At 46.2% G+C, this 16220-nt stretch overlaps 1 pseudogene; it reads right to left on the reverse strand.

Moving 5' to 3' along the window:
• Positions 1 to 690: 690 nt before the first annotated feature.
• LOC149362845 (uncharacterized) lies at positions 691 to 5982 on the reverse strand (annotated as a pseudogene).
• Between the last annotated feature and the right edge of the window lie 10238 nt (positions 5983 to 16220).

A 16220-nucleotide genomic window follows, 5' to 3' on the forward strand; every position in this document is an offset into this window, starting at 1 on the left:
GAGCCCCGTCTCTCATCTGTCGCGACGTCATTGTGTCACGTGGTGTGACGTCACCATACCACGTGGTCTGCACGGCGTGCAACCGCAGCGACGGCACGAGTTGGAGCCCCGTCTCTCATCTGTCGTGACGTCATTGTGTCACGTGGTGTGCACGGCGTGTAACCGTCACAAAGGGCTTGGGTTACCTATTGTAATATGCTTCGCATAAAACAACACTCCGAGAATGTTCACTGATGTGCCGCTCGCTCGCTCGCGCATGCTATATCCACCATGTGCACCGCAATGGAAGCGATGGCAGTACGAAAAATCCCGATAAAACAGTGCAACATTTGTCGGGGCAGTTGTTTGGGTATACCTATATTTTTTATAATCTCCCATGTCATGCTCTTATTGCGGCTGAGTCGAAGACAGAAAATGCGAACAAATTATTCGGGCGCGCTGTCCACTGCGTGCCGAAGCGCGAGCGTTCAAGAACAACTCTGAGGATATTCTCGGCCGCGCAGGCACCTCTACCACGTGCACCGCAATCAAATCGATCACAGTAAAAAACGTTCCAATAAAGGAGTAAAACGCTGCTCGGGGCAGTTATTTGAGTAACAAATTTTTCAGTCTCCCATGCCATGATCTCATTTCGAGCGAAGCCAAGGCAGACGACAGACGCGCGGTCTACTGCGCGCCTAAGGGCGTCTGCTAGCTTCCTGGTGCCTTGGTGCCGCCACCATCGGCGCCCTGAAGGAGACGGGGGAAGGAGCGCCGGCATAGGAGGAGAAGGGAGGAGATGTGACTTTTAGTTTATTGAGGGGTTTTACCTTGGAGGAAGGAAAAACTAAGGAGAGACGATTTCCACACAAAACCCTGGGAGAAAGGTATGGAGGAAATCACGTGGTTTCTCTCGATCAAGAGGCCATCTTGTCCGGGTGGCTTAGCAAGAGCGTCGTAGTTTCTCTTTCCAAACCGGGCGGTAGCAGACGGCCGCGGCGTAGCATTTGGGGTGCGGTGTAAGCGTACTTTCCTCACCTGCTCGAATTTGCTTTTGATCGTGCTCGCAGGCTGACGTTGGCGCCGTTCGCTCATATCTGAGATGGAATTCGCTGCAAAACTCTCGTTGTTGCGTGCATTGATTTCAACGTGCTCGGCGAACACAATCGCTCGGGCATTTCGTCCACTGCGTCACTGCTCGCAGACGTCGGGCGACCGCCGCTGCTCGCTGAGGAGCATTCGCGCTGTTCGTTCACCAGTGGTTCAATACGGCGTGCGCTAGAAAGGTCGTCGGCGTGTTGTGCGGACGTTTCGCGTCCTGGGCGGGCAGTGTGCGTGTGCCATTCGCGCTCCCGTTTACATCGGCAGTGAAACCTCGTTGCTACCTATGCGTGTTCTTGCAACGCTCCAGCGATTGTCACTGGTGTTGGTATAACTGTCATTTTCGTTTTTCGGCGATGGCACTTGTGTGAGCGGTGGGGATAATGACATGGGCGGAGGGCGATATTTTAAAGGAAGCAGCTGCACTCGCTTTGCTCTTAGTATAGAGAAACTTTGTTACATGGCCGTTTCAAGCGAGTAACGTTTGAAGCGTCTAGCGAGCTATTAGCCTCCAGGACGTGCCGGGCTCAAGTGCTGTATTTGTTCATATCCTAGCCAAGTCTGTGTTTCTGGACGCGCGCTATGTTTAGACCGGTTTCCTGTAGCAGGTTTTCAATTGCTGTTCTAGCTTATGTCATGGTCAAGAAGTGCGAAAAAGGCGAAGCTTCAACTGAACTTGGGGGCCTTTTCTCACGTGTGTATTGTGCCCATGTCCTGTGGCAGTGTTGTTTGGGGTAAAAAGTACTTAGTGAAATGAGGATGCATATGTGGGCTGAATTTCATAGATGCTTGTGGTTATGTTGAAGAAAAATAATTTGATGCATTCATTACCTACAATACAACGACTTTCATTTTGTGTATCTTTGATCACAAGTAAAGTGTGCTGTTATGCAGCGACATTATACAAGCTAGTATTTCATCAAGTAGCGAAAAGCGCTGCATACAGCTGCAGCTCTGCACATTAAGCATGAAGCACAGCATTGAAATGATGCACAACACCGTGAAACTTATACTGCAGCCACTGGGTACTCCTAAACTTCTAGAAGCCTGAAAAGCTACGGTCATATATATTATGCACAATACTAGATCTGTGCATATGTGAAACATGCTATGTTGCCGTGCTACAAAAGGTGGATTTATGGACGGGGGCAGTCACATTTTAGACATGTATTTCTTGAACTTTTTACGTTGAGAAAATGGCGTTCAGAATGGTTATCCTATGTAAAATTTCAGTCTTTGTGAGGGAGGCGACACCTGCACCCCCATAAATCCTCCTCTGCCGTCTTCTGTATGCACTTTGGCCTTCTCCGTTTCTGTCACCTCTATGAGTGGCTCTTGGAGTTGTGAATCAAAAGTCATTGCTGGTATGGCCACCTTTACAACACGTTATGATACTACATTTTGCGTTCAGGATCAAGAACTCAAACTTTTTAGTATATTTTTGTGGGGTTTCAATTGGGGAGATAAATACGTTCTCCCCGCTTAAGCACGGCTGACGCAGTTCGAAACCGCTGGACCCCACCCCGTGGTCGCGTACGCTACCGAACGCACGCCGACTACGGCGGGCCTTGCTCTGAGGGAACAAAGGATCGACACACTGGCCGACACAAACAAGGCATTTATTGCTACAACAACAGCAACGCCAGCTAGCAACAAAATACACTGAGGAATCGAGGACGTCCGACTCACCAGCACGGTTTCGAGCGAATGTTCGGCCACGCTAGGGCAAGGGGAAAAATCCGAGGCCGGACGGGACGAGCCGACGGGAACATGTTTCCACACGAGGTCGCCCGCCGGCGAAGAGTGGAGATGCGCGCGACACGTCCGCGCGCTTTCCCGAGCTCGAGCAGAAGACAACCGCGTCTTCCCCGCGTGCGCGCAGCAAACACCCCATCCGTGGCGCTCGTATCGCTGCGATGCCAGCGCCCTTCCCTGTAACTTAAAGTAACACAACTAAGGGGGGTGCATTGCGGGGAAGCTAACCACAATGAAAGAGTTTAGGGTGCATTGCGGGTAAGCGATCCAAAGGGGATAGCGAACCAAAGGGGATAGCGAACCACAGGAAGCGAACCACAGGGGAATAGTGCGTCCCCACAATTTGCCCATCCTCACTACTGTATGAAAAAGCATTCCTTGCATCACCACCGCACGAAAACATCCTATGAAGATAAGTAATGTATTTAAGACCAACAGAAAAATACTGCATAATTTTTCTTATCTTCACTGCTGCACCAGAAGGCACTGTTGACACCGCCAGCTATACCCAAAGATAAGCATCGGAGGCAGATTGCAACAATCAGCAACAAGAGCTGCATTAAAAGGCAGGTTGAACACTAAGCTGGGGTGTTACCATGCATGGCAGCTTTGTTCACGACTCAGACGAAAGGAGACAAGTGCACACTCATCCAGCATAAAACTGAGAGGTTTGTGCTATCCACCAGAGAGCACGAATAAAGTGTGGCCAGCATGTGGGACACTTTTATGCGAGCATAGCTTGAAAACAACCCAATATCAATAACCTTGCTCAGGGATCTCATGCATGAAGCTCTAAACTCATTCTAGCAAAGAAGGATTTTTTTTACAACCTCATGAGCACATTTGACAGCTGCCCACTCAAAAATAATTATGCTCTCAAATAGAAAGTGTTGCAGTGTTGCAGAGTAACATTCAAATATAAGCCTCGTGCCAGCAAGCTGGACATGTAAGGCTTCCAGGGTAGCCACATACTAAAACATTTCAGGAAGCTTAAGTTTAAAGGCTGTACTTCTCACTGCATTAAGGTGGGATAATTTGTTCGGAACCTTCATAAAATACTCTGAGATCGAACGCACACAGCATAAAAAAAGAAATTTAAGTGCTTTCAGGCGACCGGTATGTGAAATCCCTTAATTTCAGAACGTTGCCCAAAGCTCTTATAAAATTTATGGGTATTTACATATATCTTGTTGCGAGGTTTTGTGTATACATACAGTGAGTTTGTTTCCAGCGACACTTTTTTGTCCTTTTTCAAGTTGTCCAGCAAGGTGTGCTACCGAGCTAGTTGGTTTAGCATCTTGAAATTTCGAATAAATCCACCTTGGTGCAATTAACCTCACAATTTCCTCGTCTTGCAATATTTTTAACGCCGCAAAAAAGGGACACACACAGGAAACGATAAATAAACGGACAGAAAGAGCGCCAGCTGCCAACCAACTCTTACTGTCCGTTTCTTTCTGCCTTTTCCTGTGGGTGTGCCTTTTTTGCGCCGTTAAAATTATTGCAACATTAACCAACAAGCCCTAGATGAAGTACTTTTCCTGGTCTTTTTCGTCCTTGTGATATTATTGGCGCCAAGGTGGTTTTATTCAAAATTTGAAGTTGTCAAGTTGTATCTTCGCATTTCTAATACCCCATTTTATCTTCGCACTTCTGATGGATATTTTGCAGAACTCCTCGCTTGTTCATGCTGTAATATCTGCTGTCAGTGTTGTTTCTTTTTCTTTATTGTATTGCGATTGTAATGTGTATCTCTTATGTTGTTTTGTGTATTTTCCATGTTCTTTTAAAGCAGCAATTTGTTTTTCTTACGTTCACTACAATCCTGTAATGGTCCCCCTGGGCCTTCTCAAGCTGTGCGCACAGCTTTTAGCCCAGGGTGACCAGCCAGATTTTTCTGGTAAATAAAGTGCACTGATTGATTGATGCAACTTACAAATCATTCGAAATGAGGGGAACATGAGCACGAGGCGGGAAGCGCGTGGTTTTGCTCGAGCTGTCGAAGCAATCCTCGGACGCGGCCATGACCTCCGACATCTGATGTTTTTATTTAAACAACACAAGGGATCAAAGTCGTGCTGTATGCAGTGCGATCGCCTCGTGGTTCCATTCCCGGCGAACAATCGTCCGGAAAGCCCGGCTCTTTGGACGGATTGAGGAAATTACTGAACAGAACAAAAGCGAGGAGTGAAACAAAGGTTCACTGTATACAGGTTAGACAACGAAGAAACAAAGCTAGGCGCTGCACTCGGTTAACCCATTCAACGAGGCCTAGCGTGAGATTTAAAGCCGATTTCGACAAAGCGCGAGAAGTCGCGAAAGAAACAAAAATGCACTGCACTGGGTGAATGCTGTAGCTAGGCGAAGTAGCTTCTGTAACGCCGCAATGCCCTCGGTTAACCCTGCAACGAGGCCTAGCGCGGGTTGTGATGTCTGGCGCCGACTTCGACAAAGAGAGGGAACACGGCCGCGAGACGGGATGTCCGCAATCTGCCAGGAAGCAATGAGGTGGCCCTGAAAAGGTCCGTTTGGAGGAGCACTTCAACGTCAACGTCGACCTACAGCGGCGCGGTGAGCAGTAGGCCCAGCAGTGGTGCTTCTTGTGCCCTTTTGCTCTACGCAGGCGACACCGGTGCACGACGTATGCACACCTGTCTTAGTCTTGCAATTGAAGCCGAAGCGATCCATGGTCCGTGGATTTTGACGAGAGCCGCGACGGCAATCTGAGACATCTCATCGGTGCCCCGATCTCTCGCTACATGGCAGCGGTCCGCGGCGAACAATGGCAGCTTCGGCTTCCCAGAAGCATCCAGGAAATGATGCTGAAAAAAAAAGTTAGGTTACAAGCGCCGCAATTTGATGAGTCCTCAATGCACGATAAAACTTGCGAAAATGTAGTTCAGCCCTTACCTCGTGGTTGAGGATGCGCACGCCCGAAAAGCGCGCCAGCGTAGCTCTCAGACGGCAGTTCAACTGGTGACTCCGGCGGTCCTCAAAGCGCCCCTGATGCGGATCCTTGTAGAGCCGCGGCAAAACTTTAAATACGAGGACGACACTAGTCACGCGCTCCTACGGCGAGAGCTGCAAGCGGCATCGGCACAGAAATTTCAGCTGGCTGTCGCCGACGAGCGCACCGCGCACGAAACGCGCGCGCAGAGGTTAACGCAACGAATGCCCGCTTACCACGCAAGCGCGGCGCGGTGGGCGCACCGCTTTTGTAAGTGCTTTCTAGCTTCATTCTAACACATTTTCTGTATAATTTTATGTAGTTCTTATGAGTGATTGTAATTGCAGATGTTTTCATGTTTTGTTTCTATTTTCTTTTTGGATGAGACATGCCGTTTCATTGCGCCTATGATGCTGTCAAGTGTATAGGGGGGCCTCCGGCTTTGTCAAGCTGTCGCTTGTGACAGCTTTTACTGCGGGTCTCCCGCGCCATGTATTCATTTGGCGCAAATAAAACCATTATTATTATTATTATTATTATTATTATTAGACTACCAGAAAGTTTCGCCAGAGAGCAATACCTTCGGAGTGAAAAACGTACTAGAAATAAGTAACCAATTTAAATAAACCGGGCCTTGCCAGATCAGCAAGTGTCTTTTGATTTAAGAGAACACATTGAACGAGGGGACTTAGTTGGTTTTGTTTATGAGAAGATTAGAGCACAAAAAGAAAGTTAAACAAACTTGTACCAAATATGTAACGTCAGTACTTCTTTGCAGGCGGTCCAAATGAGTTCCCTCTGTTGGGTCTAGCTGTACAAGTTACTCAATAGCCAGCAACCAACAACGCGTAGTTAAGCCCGCCCCCTCTCGAGGAGGCAAGCTCATGCGAGAACCCCCAGCGTTGCGTGGGGTTTCATTGAGCTAAATTTTTGGGTGGCCTCTTCGGAGGCCTGTATTAAATTCCAAAAAGAGAGGTATAAAAATTTTTGTCCTTCTGTTACTCACTAAAAGAAAATTATATGCAATATTAATGTAAGGCACTAATTGCAAGGCTCAGGTTGTAATCCAGTTTTGCTACACAGTCCCTGCTACTGGTGCATAATTGTCGGCACATTGACTATCTATGGTATCGATTGCTTTTTGGAAACTAGTTTTATATGAAAAACTCGATATCATTGCTACCAATAGTACCGCTATCGATAGTGAGACTGTCGATAGTAACACTGTTGCTATTATGCATTTATTGGCCAGCCATGTAACCAAAACATTTGCGTTGCCTGGTTGGTTTCACGATCTTACGAGGTTTAAGATTGGAAATGGACTCTAGATAGGAGGGTGCATTTCTAGTCATCAGTCATCAGCTGTGTACTGTAACCCCCGTGCCACCACGGCCGCATTTCCGATAACGGACTACCAGCAAAACTCAATTCATGCTTTTATGAAATATCTTGTGGGCAAATTAAATATTTCATTCCGCAGTAAAGGACCCGAAGTATGTTCATCGATACATTCATACTCGAAAGTAAAGCTTTTTTCTTTTCAAGTTTCGCGACTTTGAGCGGTCCCGGACGATCTTCTGTGTTTACTGAAATGTCGCATACTCATTGCAACATGGTTGTCTAGAACGTGAGAGGTCGTATCTAACGTGTGTTTATTGGATGGAAATGTAATGCGGTGCTTATCCAACATTTTGTCGATGGTGAGGTTGTAAGCGGGCCCGTGGTATTTCCTCTGAAGTACTTCCAATATAATACTAGAGTAAAAGGAAAACTGATAGATGAGGTAGATAAAAGCTAAATATAAACACAAAATCGCAGATGGCAGGAGACAGTTCGACATAAACATACCTAATGATTTATCACACAGTAACGAAGGCATTCAATGGCATGATGCATGGAATATGAAGAATGAACGTTAATTGCTGCGCATATCATTATTTGCAGGCTCGTGATAGCACGACATCTGCGCATGCCTACTATACGCCGACCTGTATACAAGTTAATCAATCTTAAAGGTAACTGGCGAAGCTGTGAGAGAATACAAGAGATAAAATAAACCTGACTACTACTTTAAACTCGCACGCAAACGCGGGTCATTTTAGTAAAAAAAGGTAGCTGGGAGAGTTTGGAAAAATATCTGGAACTGCATCGGATGAATGGACAGCACAACAACTTGTGCTGGCTAACACGACACCATCGCGCACTGCAGACGTCGTCTTGCTGACGTAACCGCTCCAGAAATGTTTTTCACGCACATTCTTCGCAACTAGCACATTAGCAGACTTTATACAGTAACTTTACGTAAGGAGCATCTGCAGAGCTCGGTGACGCGTAGGCTGCGAAAACGGGCGAGTCCTGCCTGTTACTCCTACCGTCGCCTCCATACCACACACTCGGGAAACCAAGTTTAGGATGCAGTGGGTACGCGTCGTTATTTTTTATCGAATGGGTTGTGCTACATATAGAAAGTAGTATCGATACGTTTATCGACAATGCTGTCGAAAGTACTATCGATAGTACTATCGATAAAACTATATATGCTGCTATCGAAAGTACTAACTCCTCTCACCCGCATAGCATCAGGGCAGTAATTTGATGTTCTCTGCTGCTTCCGAAATCTGCATTCAGCGAAGGGCCCCTGGGAGCGACAGTGCCATGGCGTCACACTCGTGAACGTGTGTTTACGGCGTCCGATATCCGCAATACACATACACACAAAAGAGAGGAATGCGGGCTTCCGGCGGGTATCAGTTAACACACTCGCTTTCTCACGGTATACAAGCAGACGCGTTCACGATCCCCGGCAGTCAAAACAACACTTTTGAACCAACTCGTGTGCTCGCTGGCTGTCTCACTGGTTCAGTGGTGTTCGCGGATTTTGTTTTATTTTAAAAGTCCAGTTCTCCCGCTGCGCAAATAATATTTTGCTTTAGTGTTACTAAGCAATGTCTGCATTACTAATAGAGACCACACTGAGGTATGTGGGTGTCCTTTTTTTCAAGAATATTGACGGTGATATCAAGCTTTAATCGGCGACAAAACTGCACCACGGTACAGTGTTTGCGTCGACGAAAACTTATGTCAGAGAGCCATTGCCAAGCATTTATATCCCTCCATTGAAGCCGAGCACCAGGCTTCAGGGAAAGATCGTGCCCATTGTAGCATTCGCGGGGACCCGGAGGCACTGGAGATCGAACCCCACACCTCCCGCATACGAGGCGGAATCAGAAACCATGAAAGCAACCTCTGCAATAGAAATAGAGACTAAAAACTTTATTTGGATGCAATATTAAGCTTCGGGGAATACGTACGCATCGAGGTCCGTCAGCTGGTCCGAGGCTAGCCAAGCCTGCCAAAGGGGGGCAGAAGTCTATGAAAATAGAGGGGAGTGTATGGCAACGAGGCAGGGGTAAAGGCAATGTTTCGACGCGGCATTGCGGTTGAGTTGATTCGGGCAAGTGGAAGAGTTTCGGATGCGGTAGAGATAAGAACGGGCAGGGGTAAGGTGTGTATTGAGGTGTATGCGCCGAGGAATGCGCAGTTGCATGGTGGTGAGAGATTTGTCGGGAACAGGAAGTGTACGAAGAGTTTCCCCAACGCTATCATAGTGAACAGTTCTTGTTTGCAGGGAGAGTAGTGTCGGACGTGGATGGATAACGAAAAGGAATTCCAGGCACCCGGCGTTGAAGTTCCACCACCTCCTTGCCCGGGATTCCAGCGTGACTAGCAATCCTACCCAATTATAGAGTGTGGGGACGCAGTTTGGTGAGAGCTTTTTGGAGCTCATCCCGTAGTTGTGCAGTAATCCGACCCGTATGGATTGCGCGAATAGCCTGTTATGAATCCATTCCAAGAATCTCGCTGCTGCTGAACCTTTCCAAAGTTCGGTACTCGTGACGCTCGAGTTAGCCCGAGTGCGATCATCGCGGTCGTAGTAAAAATTATGCGCGCAAGGGCAGCGTTGTTTTGGCGGTTCTTGAGATGCCTAAGCTCTCTCCGAAATTTGCTCTCCAAAGTTCGCTTGGAGTCGCCGGCGCCATATTTGTACAATCAAAGCCTGCGTCTCAACTACAGTCGAAATTTCCGGAGCCCTTCACTACGGCGTCCCTCATAGCCTGGGTTGCTTTGGGACGTTAAACCCCAATGAACCAATGAACCTATTAACAGTTAACTGCAATCGATGCCTGTACCGCTATATGCTGTGGAGTGATGCCCTGGCTGGGGCCAGGTAATGCCTATCAGCGGCCTACACTTGCATTGTTTACGTCGCTCGCCACCCCCAGTGCTTATTTGGGGACGGCCTGTTGAGCTCGCTATTGAGGCAGCGCGCAGGATATCTTATTGAATGCGGTTTCAATCAATCCATGGCGATACATCATAGCCGTGAGGACAGCAGCGACATTTCAAATGGTGCGAACCGCATTTTCATCGACCAAGGCTAGGCAGAGGTCACTATCGGAAGAATTTACTGCGACGTAGAGGGCCTTGGGCTAGGTTCGGATTAAACGGTGGAGTATTTCATCTCTGATGCCAAGCGAATTGATTCAGTTTCATCGTGTGCCAACCATCTGAAATAGGCTAAGTGCAAGCATTTCACTCACCAGTGAAGTGTAAACTATCTGCCGCTATGGCTCAGTGATTATGGTTATCGGCTCCTCATTAGAAAGACGCGCGTTTGATACGGGGTGCAGCTTTCGCATTCACATGGACTGGAAATGTTAGAGGCCCGTGTTCTGTGCACACGTGAAACAACCCCGGGTGGTCGAAATTTCTGAAGCCCAACGCTACGGCTTCCCTCATTGACTCAGTCAGTTTGAGATCTTACACCCCATAAAATATAAAATCCCCCAAAGTTTAAACAATGCGCTTCAGAGGACATTTTCCGCCGTACTTGTGACTTGCTCTGAAATGATATAGCGTGAGGTTTATAAGCGTGTTCTAAGATCGCGTTCTTCTTTTTTTATTTAAGTAGTTTTGATCGTACTGCTTAATTCCTGTGCTAGCGAACTTTCAGAGCTGCAAACTGAAACAGGAAAAAAACTTGCATTAGCTTATTCTCCCAATACCGTTCTTTTTTCTGTCTCATCGTTGCGTTGAAAGCATACATTAACGTTGAGGGAAAACACGGAGCTGCGTTGATGTCTACCTCGTAGTATATGAGTATTCGGCTGATCATGCCTTCGGAGTGTTACCATTACCTTTACTTGGGAGCATCGCACAAATCCTTTGTCCTGCATTCCATGATCTGACTGAAACAAGGTTTTTAAAAAAAAAATTTATGTGTTATGCTCGGACCAATTCTCTAAACAGACCACAAACGGGAAAGTTTCAATATGGCCACAAATAAATAAAAGCAAAAGTTATTGTTTCGCACTTTTCTTTTTTTACGTTTCTTGCTACGTGTATTTGCCCTCGTTGTAGGTCAACAACATCTTGTTGTTGTGATCATTGCGGAATGGTGAAAGGTGCGTAACGTGCCGCTTGATGAGAGGTGGCGATGAGGAAAAAGCTAGAGATGGAGAACCAGAGAGAAGGAGTCAAGGTACTAGCAAAGGGTAAAGGCACACACAAGGGGGTAGCCGGTGTCCGAGGGGAACGTCCGCTCCACGCCGGAAGGCACCACACGCAACCGCAACCGCGAAGTAGCGCCGCTCAGCCACGACACTCGCGACTGTAGGCGAAAACATTCAGCACAGGCTTAGCGGCAGAGGCATGCAAACATCCATGACAGACGATGCGGCGTTTCGAGCGCCTAAACACATAGCGACGCACTGGACGCGGTGCCATCATGACATCCGCGGCGCAGGAACATCCAAAAGTCACGGTAGCTGACAGCAGGATGTCGAACCGGAACCGAACCTGAACCCAAAACCGGAACCGAACCCAAATATTTTTTGCTATCTTGGAACTGAACCCTTACGGGAACAATTCAAAGGAACCGTTCCGAACTGCTTCGGGACTCGGTTCAGCCGCACATTTTTTGCAACACGGCATACTTTTCTTTTTCAGACAAAATGATATGTGCCAGCGCGTAGATTTACCCACCGAAAGCTCTCTGCGCTGTGGAGTGCGAAAATGGCATCCAGTCGAAATGGCATCCAGTTCGACAACAAAACGGAAGGAAGTCTCGTGTCTAGGAAGAAAGATAATTGGCGCTTCCGCCATGTGCTTTTAGTAATTCTAAAGCATTGTACGCCATATTGATGTGAAATATTGGATTTTATAGTATCTCCCGTTCACATGCTTATGTACAGCTTTAATCCAATTGTTAGCACTGCATTAACTCGTAAAGCACTGAGTGAGAATTATTTCCTTTTCTTAGTGTCCTGTACCATAAATATGTGAAGCATAGGCGTAATGACCCAATCCCGTTGTGCAACATTTATTTTTGAGGCATTGCTTGTCTCAGACAACAGATAATGAAGAAGACCTCTCACGATGCTCAGTGGCTGTGAAGCTTGGCTGCTAAAGCCATGGTCGCGGGTTTGATACCGGTGGCGAGGCCATATTTTTGATGGCGGCGAAATACAAAAATGCGCGTGTGCTGTGCGATGTGAGTGCGCTCTGAGGAACCCCAGCTTGTCTACGTTAATCTGGAGCCCTCCACTACAGCGTTCCTGATAAACTCCGCGTCGCATTGGTGCGTTAAATACCAGATATTAATTCTGTTATTACAAAATAAAGAAATATAAATTGATATTTCTTTTTAATGAATCCCAACATTTTTTCTTGCACGCGACAAAAATGAGCAAGAAAAGGCGGGCATGCAGCAGTGGTACAATGCTTAGAAAAAAAATGAACAGTGACTATACAAAGAGGAACAAGGTGTCTACGGCACATGCGCGCGTGAAAACACACGCACACACGCGTGCACACACACACGCACCAACACACACGTGCACACACACACGCACGCACACACGCACCCACACACAACACACGCACGCACGCCACGGAAATTTTTGAACTTTTGAGAAAGGAGGCTAAACTGCTGACGCCTTAAATAAAACACTACAATACTCTAACCCTGAGTGGGAATCGAGCCAGTGGCGGCGGGCGCAACAGAGAAGCTTCTTTTGCTGATGCCTTAGGCTACTCGGCCATCTTCGAAGATTCTTTTTATTGTTATCGCATGAAATATCACGAACCTCCCTGACCTCCTCGTGCCTAACTTGACTGGGTCGAATTCGGCGACCCTGGCATACGGCCTCATGCCACTATCACTCCCTTACTCTGCCCGCACATAAAAAATTCCTGAAGGCGCACACGTCAAGAAAGGTTACCAGTCAGGAGGTTGAAATTGCGCAATATGTAAGTTTTGATCTAGAATGCGCTGTTCTCTAAATACTTACCTCGCTGAAGGAGGCGATTTTGCGTGTTTATCAGCCATACGGCTTTTCCGCACGCTAAGAAGTCTTATTCACAGGAAAAGCTCACGCGGAATTCCGGTGTCCTTCATTACAGGCACAAACATTATAAAGTAAGGTATGACCTCAATGTCCTTAGAAAAGCGACTGATGAAGTGGACTGTGTCCCAAACGAACATAGCATCACAAATAATTTTGTTGTTCAATAGTTTCACGTTGCTTGCAGATATAGAAATTCACTGATCACGGCACAAACGTCCAGTTAGCTAGATGGCATATTCTAACCCGTAAGGTCCACGTTTGAACTCAATGAATCGTTTTGGGGGCCTATTTAGTATACATCCGCTGAACTCGCCTTAATACTCTGGCGTCATGAAAGGCCAGGTAACGCTGCACGTAGAGAAAATAATGAGCGATCAGGACCTTTATCCGTTGCCTTCTGGAGATCATGTACAGGTATTCTAAGGAAAAGAGAAAACTGAGGAAATCGAATGTATCAGCACAAAATTCTCTCACGATTATGAACTGCAGAAAAGACTGATGAGCATTAAGTCACCTAACTAGCGCAGCTGCCACGATACAGTGGTTTTCGGTTTTGAAAAATAAAAATCCTGAAACAGGTTAGTGGACAAAAACTGCCTCAAAGATTCACCAGACTGTATCAAGGTAGCAAGAAATTCTCCCCGCGCATGGGCTCCCTTTGAAACGCCACAGAAAAATTACAAAAATTATATGTAACAGTTGTAATTTACTCCTCGCAAAATGCAGCAATTGCAACAGTGTCACAACGCAATGTCGCAACGACGACGTCGCAAGTTTGTGTCCGCACACACGCGAAGTGCTCCCAACCAATCCAAACCTGTTTTTTTTTCTCATATTCTTTTCACCAGAACAAGAGATGGCGAAGACATCAGCATAGGTCAAAATCTTAATTTTACACTGTACTAAAGAGAAGCCATGATTACCTGTGTTTTTGAAGAAGCTGAGCTATAGGTGGCCTAGGTATACAACTCCAGTTAACAAAGCGATGTAGAGCAGGTGGTGGAAATAAAATATTTTTTGGTAAACTGCCTATATGCATGCTGCAGGTGGGTCGTCGGAAAGGATGACTGGCAAGCCGTTTTGGGGATGAGAGAAAGATGTCTTGGCTGTATATACCTGCAAATACAAGGCAGCTTCCGCTCATAGTTGGCGCATGCAGCGGTTCCGGCGGTTCCCGCGTAAGTACTCTGCGCAGGAGAAATTCCCGAATGGCACAAGCTTCAAGAGAGACCTAATACTGGACTGACGGGATCTCCGAAACTGCTGAAGCTGAAAGGTTTTGTAGATAAAAAATTCATCAGCGTTTCTTCTTACGTACCTCATCAGATAGAGTCCACTATATATACATAGGTGATGCACACTAATTGTGAGTTCTTTTGATTTCGCGGTTCTTGCGTAGATTTAAATCTTTTCGCCGCGGACAGTAAATTAAAGTGGGTGAAGTCAATATATCTCGCACTGAGCAAATTTTGCAGTTTTGTTTTATAACCTGACAAAGAAAAGTAAACGGCAAAATAAGGTTGAATAAAAACAATCTACGTTAAGAATTTCTCATAGTCTGAACCCGTTTGAACCGGTTCAACACGGTCCGAACCGGTTCGAACCGGAACGGAATGTCGCTCCGGACCCCAATCCGGAACTAAACCCGAAAGGCGTGAACCCGAACCTGAACCGAACCCGAAAAAATTCCTGTTCGACACCCTGGCTGACAAACGCCAACAACGCGAGAACGCGTTTAATTGCTACCGCCATCTATCGACACAGGCCCAATACACAGACAGACACTTCCACAGCCATTCGTCAGAGAGCAATAGCATCGGAAAGAAAATGATTTTTCACGAATAGATAACTAGTTTAAATGCCTTGGAGGTTGGCTTACTAGCAAGCTGTTGTCCTATTTAAGAGGAAAATTTAAACAAAGATTCTTATCGGCGTTGGGGTGAAAGATTGAAAGCACGATGAGAATTAGGCAAACTCTGTTTTACTGATTAAGCAACGTTAGTGTTTTCTCTCTGGCGGCCTAAATGATTGACCTCAGTAGAGAAACGTACTTGCTGTATTCAAAAGGGTTTTGCACACTGCCACAAATATGCCTTGACAAGCTTGAATCTTGTAGCCACTCGGCGCTACACACTGCATGATTAGTGGTAGCGGTTACGAGTTTCTGTCGGCTCAATTTTTGGATGGCCTCTGCGGAGGCCAAGTTAACTAATGTAAAGAAAGTACTGATCTTAAAATAGTTGCTTAATGATCGCTTCTTCCAGCTCCTAAACTTGGTAATTTGGTAATTGATTGGCCAAACAATCCCATGCCAGACGTTGCCCTCAACCACTACGAACGTACTTAATGCAAGCGCAAAATACTTTTTGCCGCAAAATTTATACATGATGTGAGCTCAATTGAGAGGTTTCCAATGGCGTGATGCGAGACTGAAAAAGTCGTACACCCCAATTTTTTTAATGGCGTTTCCACATTATGATAAGGTCCAGATAATGCATTTTTGTATAAATCTTTTTCTAGAATTGAAACCAAATTTAAAATTCTACTACTTTCAGTACATTTAAAAAACACAAGGTTGCTCTCGGAAACCATTAAAAAGCTATCTTGCTTCCACAGATGTCTATTGCCTGCAACAAAATGTTGCAGCTCGTGACAATAATATGTAGAAACAAAATAAAATGCTGAAATTGCAGAAAATTGAGTTTTGAACCGCAAACACCCTTTCATTTCATCATGAGGTGGCCGACGCTAAAATACAAACGATAGACTGTTGCATAGCACAAATTGCCTTTTATTTCTGAAATATCGATCAAGGTGATTTTTGTTTAAAAGATTTTTTTTAACCAGAAAAAATTCTTGAAGTTTCTTAATGCTTCTTCACTGTAGAGGTCGACACCAGGCCTGACAAGACATTTATGGCCAGGTAGCACTACAGACTGCACTCTCTCGCAGTCGTGCATCTTTAGGGTAGGATCTAACTCATGACATTCGGTGGGCGGTATGCAATAAGCTAGATAAATTGGTTTCTG

This window comes from Amblyomma mixtum, chromosome 2 (assembly GCF_055824585.1).
Source record: "Amblyomma mixtum isolate Tamu chromosome 2, ASM5582458v1, whole genome shotgun sequence".
Lineage (NCBI taxonomy): Eukaryota > Metazoa > Arthropoda > Arachnida > Ixodida > Ixodidae > Amblyomma > Amblyomma mixtum.